Below are 7,174 nucleotides of genomic sequence, written 5' to 3' on the forward strand. Positions count from 1 at the left end.
AAAAAGGTTGATCTGAGCATCCCTAGTTTAAGAAGTGGTCTTTTACTTTACTTTAGAATGAAACCCATCCATCGTTTCCTCAATATTCTCGTTATTTTTGCTGCACGCAGCTTCGCGCTCCTGCTAACGCGGCGAGTATAAACCAGGCTCTACACTCTATAAGCGCTGCGCAGCTCAAACGAGTAGTGCGGTTTCGTTATGCTTTCAGTTTTATATAGTGGTCGCACCAGTGCGACCGCACACAAAATTTAGTCACACAGGCAGAAAAAAGGATCGCAAAATGCACCCATTTGGTCGCACACTGGAGCCCTGTGCAGTACAGTATTTATTTATCCTCAGTTGTTCAAATCGCGGTAACCGAATACGGTTATAGTGATAATTAAAATATGAAACGGTAATACTAACCATGGGGTATTTTATCACGATTTATCGTCAAACCGGTAATCGTTACATCCCTACTTTGCACCACATCTTTCTTCCTTCATTATGGTGAGCACTAGCAAGACGTTTAGCGGATGTGTGCATCCGTGTCATCGTTATTTGAAACCTGATGACACACGATATTTGCGTCTTGTTTGGGCGAAGAGCAGGCACACAATGTCCTCGAGGGGGCAATCTGCGTTAACTGTGAGCGTTTTTCGATGAAAAAGCTCCGCTCTCGTTTGTCTCTCTTTTCGAGGAGAGAGGGGCAGCCATCTGCTCCCCGCGGTTCAGGACCCACCACTGCTGCGGCATGGAGGAGAATGCGGAGGAGAATGAGCTTGTGGGGATCGCAGTCGGATCTGGCTGATGAGTTTAAAGAGGGGCTTTCCCTCTCGTGCTCGTCGGCTGTGGACAAGAGTGAGCTGCTGGAGGATGATTTTATTTCCCTAACATCGTCTGATCCAGGGGCCAGTGCTCTGCTGGGTTTGGCCCAGGAAGAGCAGGAGATGTCTGAGGAGGGCGAAGAGGCTGAGGCTGAGCCCTCCCAATCCTCCTGCCCTGCGTATGATGAGCTATTGGAGGTTATGGATCGCGCCACGGCGAGGCTTGACTTGCCGTGGAAGCGGGCCAAGAAAGTGACGTCACGAGGTCATCTCAGTGAGCGTTATCTTTCTGACCATAGCCCTCCAGCTCAGGTGAGCCTTCCTTTTCTTCCTGATCTCCATACAGAGATCGAGAAGGAATGGAAGAGGCCGTTTTCCTCACGCATCCATCGGTTCCAGCATACGAGCGGGAATTATAGGTGGCATTTGCGAGAACCTTCTTGTGAAATGCTGCCTCAGGCAGTCCTCCCCTCGTCTCAGAGGGTTATCTTTGAGCTTGCTACTCCGGTTTGGCTCAGTACTTCCGGGCATCTGTGAGCAGATGCTTGGGAAGCTCTTAGCGCTTACCCTTCTGATTTCTAACAAACATGTTGTAGGTCGAGCCCCCTCTCGACTGAGAGCTGGGTGTGTTGCTCCCTCAGCTAGGTAATCTACTCAGGGAACCATGGTTATATAAGTAAACTGAGACGTTTTTACCGGTTGTTATCGAGGAATAACATACCTCGGAATGTGGTGACTGACCAATCAGAATTGAGTATTCCACAGAGCCTTGTAATAATACTATTTAAAATAACTTTCTATTGTAATATTATTATTTTTTTAATTCTGTAATGGCAAAGCTGAATTTTCAGCACCCATTACTTCAGTCTTTAGTGTTACAGAAATTATTCTAAGCTGATTTGTTGCTTAAGAAACATTTCTTATTATTATCAATGTTGAAAACAGTTGTGCTTCTATAATATTTTTATGGAAAGCATGATACATTTTTTCAAGTTCAAAAGAACAGCATTTATTTTAAATAGAAATGTATGTAGAAAGACATTATAAATGTCTGTACTGTCAATTTCAATTATGTAATGCATCCTTGCTAAATAAAAGTATAGATTTCTTTAAAAAATGCTGGTCCCAAATCTGACAGATTCTGTCTGGTAAACAAGCACTCTGAAAATCGTTCCTCTCCTCTCCTATACTCTCACAGTGCTGCCACCAGCTAGTTATTTATGGAAGCATATAGGTAGCGAAATTCAATTTAAAATGCAATATGCAAAATGGCAATCCAATATTCAAAATGGCAACGCAATATTCAAAATGGCATTGTATTTCTGTATTTAAATTTACATTTTCCATTACCCATACGTGCAAAGTTTGGTGCAAAAGTAAAATGAAAAATGATGAAAATGCAATCCTAAGTGTTCTAACTGTTAGTCTAAATGCCTTTAGGACAAATAGCATTTAAATGATCATTTTGCTACCATTTCTTCTTGAACATGTTACACATATCAAATCAAATTGTGTTATACATTTTCATTTTAATTTCGCAACTTATAAAGCATTCAAATGTGCATGCAATTTACATATTAAGACTACTGTTGGAAATGGCAAATGTAAATTATATAATTTAATTTTCAATTGCATTTTAAATTGAATTTCGCTACCTATATGCTTCCATAGTTATTGTACATTCATCACTTTGGCTCACTGCCCAACATTTAGCACTTTCTCCAGCCAAAAGCCTAAAATAACAATGCATCCACAATACTTTTATGCTGCTGATAATGAACAAAACATCAAGTATCTCTCATGCTTAACATATAATGACATTTAGATTGTTATTAGGCCAGTCAGCCTTTGTGTAATACCATGAACCCATTGTTATGGTGCAACTGAAACATAATTAAAGTAGTTTCATATCATTAAGTGTGCATTTGGGTTTTGTTGGTGCATTTATACCAACATTTAGCTTGCACCCCTCCTCGTCGAAGCACAGTGATTTGTATCCACTGGGAGATTCTCTCACAGAGAGTGGCTGATGGTTGATGTCCCATCCAGCCTGTCATCACAGCAGTCACCAGCCTATTGTATATTAACAGTAGCACAATGCATGTTTCTAGAGAACAGTGATTGGTTGAGGCAGCCTTTCCAGATGAATGCTGACAAATATTTAACCTGCCTTTAAATCACATGTGACAGTTGACTGGCACTTTCTGTCCGAGACAATGCTGTCACTAAGTTGCAGCCTCATGGGGAGGAGCCAGACCATTGAATATCAAATTGTTATAACCAGTATTTTCCCATCTTACTGTTAACTTTTACTTTGACTCCTGTGGATTAAATGTGAACACTCGGTGGAAAGACATCTGCCCCTCATCTTGCTGACTCTTGCATATTATTTAAGATTAAATACTCTGTAGTAAAGAAGAACATGTCCCCAATTATGCTATATCACAAACCACTGTAAATAGGCATATGCCACTTGTGATGTCATTACAAGACCACATGAAATATTTTTGTAGTTTTCTCCCTCGTGTGACATAATTTCTTATTGAAGCAGGAAGTTAGGATGGAACTTGTATGCATTTATCATCCATTTATCCATCCATCCATACATAAGCCTTTAATCTTGAATCTCATAGAGAGATAAAATTTTGAGTATCAATCAGTCTTCTAAATTAGTGATCTAGCAAAATAGCAATCTTTTGAGCCATTATGTTAAAAGGAATCTTTGTGTATTTCACAGTTTGTTCTGTTTTTTCCACATTTATTATACAGTCAAAACCATCAGTATGAGCCAAGTTAAGCCAAGGCAATTAGTTCCAATTAAACATTCATTAACAAAGTCAACAACTGATTTTTACAATGTGCTAGGTATGCATCAATAGCTATGTTTACATGCAACCAAATAATCAATTTGTAATCAGATTGATGGCTCAGTAGGACTGAAAAGCCTTCATGTAAATGCATCATTCGATCCAACTGTGCTCATCCGAATGACATTTCGATTGGATTGGAAGGAGTGGTGTAGACCTGGAATAATCTCATAGGTATAAGAGAAATTCTACAAATTTAACCATCTAACCAACCTGAATTTGTGCTTCTACCAAAGTTACTAAACTTTCACTTTGTCATTGCTATTTTAGTTTTACTGGCGTTCACGCATCAAGACAATTCCTGACCCAAGGCGAAAAGTTTTGTTTTGAGGTGTCTGATAGGTCATTTTATTTAATATCTATTTGCACAATCCAATACACCGAATTTTCCTAGGAGGAATTATTTAATCTTGTCTTAAATTGAAAACAGTCAAGAGTAGACTTGTTGGCATGGAAACCAAGTCACAGGGTTTAATTACGCTTGGCTAGTTAGGCTTTTAACGCAACAACGACTGGATCAGGGACCTTTCAGCATTCTCTAGGGCAATTGCTTTATAAATTTCAATTAGCATGCTAATATAACCATATTGAATAGCATTGTAGCGTAACTGCATATAATGAGTCTCAGAGAAAACAATAACAACAACAAAAAAAACAGGCACACTTGTGAAAAAACATGAGAGCATTGCATGAAAGCTAGCAGCTGTTCCACTGCTGATAAAACAGGTAAGTCTTTAGTTGTGGACTGTTTTCATTTAGCATTGTGGGTGACAGGGTAAAAACGCGCCCCACGGCATTGCAATACTGAGACCTAACATGGTAGAAAACAAGTGGGTGGTCATAGTTTTAAGAGGAATTTGAAAAGAGTGACAGTTGTTCCACCTCAGCGGGAAAAAAACACATCTTTGGTGTATATATAGATATGTCTATCTTTGTCTGTATTCTGCTTCTAACCTTAATCCAGAAATAAAAGTGCCATCACAGATATCGTCTGACGTCTGTTCAATTTATCTTATTTTTCTGAGCAGCTGAGAAGCTTATTGATAATTGGAAGATGCTTTTACTCACTTGAGTCTAACTGTGGATTAGAAAAGGCTACAAATTTGCATTTGAATAATTCGATTTTTCCCCCACCACGCATGTAAACTTATTTTATTGCTGATTTTCTATGGCCTTTTAAGTGTTAGTTTAAAGTACTTTGTATATTTAATATTGTGTTTTTGCATGTTATTGGTGACATGGGAAGTGTGGGTTATTGTGGGATATTGCTCGTTATTTTGTTTTTTACTATCACTACATACAAATATGTCTGCTACCATATAGACCGTATGTATCTCCGCCGCTCAGCCCTGCACTTACTGTCTTCTGTCTTGTGGTTTGTATTTCCACAGCGTGAAGGTAAGGTAGTATGAATTTTTTTCAAGTATGAAATCTTGCTGCTCTTCTTATATTTATTATCTGCTTCGAACATTAGCCTACAATGCACATGATAACGTTCGTTAACTCTACAATAAGTAAACCCACTTCACTAGTTAATTACAATTAAGCAGTGATGCTATAGAAATAAACAGAGCTACTGCGAAAACAGAAGTTCAAAGACAACATTCTAAAGATGGCTGCACACTTGTTTCTCTGACAATAGGTGCGTCCCAAATCGCACTATGCAGTATTCTATAGCTGCGTCCCAATGCTCTAAAATGCTGCCTCTGGGGGCAGCATTCCATGGCAGGAATGCAGCAAGGCACGTCGGAATCCAAATTCTGCTTTACTTCCTGTCTCCGTAGGTACCTTCTTCTGATCGAATTTCGAGGCAGCATACATAAGGATACATACTGTAGATGTATCCTTTGCTGCCTTTGATATCCCACAATCCTGTGCGTTCCATTTAGTGACGGTTGAGCTAAAAAATAAAGATGGCATCTGAAAGTTGCGTTTGGTGTCAGTTTGTGTGTAAATGTATATTTCTGACTAACGTTTTGCACTTTTGATGTTATTTCTAGCAAGAAATTAGTATCATAGTAATTAAATATTTGTTTACTTATCATCAAAACTCATTCTATTTTGTTGTAGATCATTAAACCGTTATGCTGCCTCAAAAGCCTGTCCGAAATCAGTTTCATGACGTGCCTTCATGCAAAAACGCTGCCTGCAAAGTCATTAGACTTGTTTGAGATGCGCCTCGCCTGAAATGAAGGCGAGAGTAGGCGGCTGCAGTGAGGGGAGGAGTGAAATAAGCGCAGTCAAGACGGTTTTGTAGTGTAAATAGTGCGAGTAGTGTGTTCACACTGAAAATTCCAAAACGAAAAAGTGCACTTTACATACCCGGATGAAGCACATAATAACCGAAAAAATGAAGTGCGGAATGTTGACTTCATGCGCTCAACTGTCGCAGCTTAAATTACGTCATGAAGGGGAAGGGGCTAGACTCCGATTCATATACTAATGCCCAGTTCACACTGCACGATTTTCAAACTCGTCGGATCGCCGTTGTTTTCACACTACGTGACTATCTGGGGTAGCATTCAGTTGCTGCTTCTCTCATTGGCTGTAGGTCATCGCCGATGTAGTTTTCACTCAAAACTCATTGCACACTGCGTGATTGTGAATCACCGATAGCTCCAGATATTTAGCATGCCAAATATTTCAGGGGCGTCGGCGACGTGTCGGCGATTCCCTCAGATCGCGTCTTTGATAATTCACACTGCGTCACACGTCAGCATATCAGAGCAAGTCGGACGTAACTCGGACACTTTTCTAACCGGCATGCATCTCGCAGTGATCACCGGTGATCGGTTCTGCGCAGATTTTGCTCATCTCAAACAAGCCTATTGCCTCATAAGGCAGCTAGGCAGCAAATCAGCTGCCTAGGCTTTCAGACACAGCCTATAACATTTTGTAGTGTAAATAGTGCGAGTAGTGTGTTCACACTGAAAATTCCAAAACGAAAAAGTGCACTTTAAATACCCGAATGATGCACATGGGTGAGTGCATAGTGTATAGTGCGTCATTTGAGATGCAGTAAATGTCTGACAAGGTCTGTAGGATATATTCCAAAAGAGTAGCTAGTATGTCCACAGTATTAAAAAAACAGCAGTTGAAAAGTACCCGGGTGACTTACTATTTCCTCCAAGACTGTGGGCATTCAATGGACACTTGATTGTAGACATCAAAATTTTAGTCATATATAGAGCAAACTTTTAACTACTGTGAAGTAGCCTAAGTTTCAAACCAAATGTAGTACCTTCTCTAGACAGTAGGCTATGCGATTTCGCACGCAGTGTAGACCAATTATAGGTTTGTAAACATTCAGGATGCGCGCATCATGGTTGCAGAAAACCCGGGAGAGATAGCCTTTACGGCTAGAGAATTTCACGGATAGGGTACAAAATAGTTAAGTTTAAAAAGAATATAAATTATATTGATTAGATGTCATTTTCAAAATGTTCTCCGCATATTACAAGAGCTTGTCACCCAGCGATAAGCACTGTTATTCGTTAGAGA

Source organism: Sinocyclocheilus anshuiensis, unplaced genomic scaffold, assembly GCF_001515605.1.
Source record: "Sinocyclocheilus anshuiensis isolate Anshui unplaced genomic scaffold, SAMN03320099.WGS_v1.1 scaffold1572, whole genome shotgun sequence".
In the NCBI taxonomy this organism is placed as follows: Eukaryota; Metazoa; Chordata; class Actinopteri; order Cypriniformes; family Cyprinidae; genus Sinocyclocheilus; species Sinocyclocheilus anshuiensis.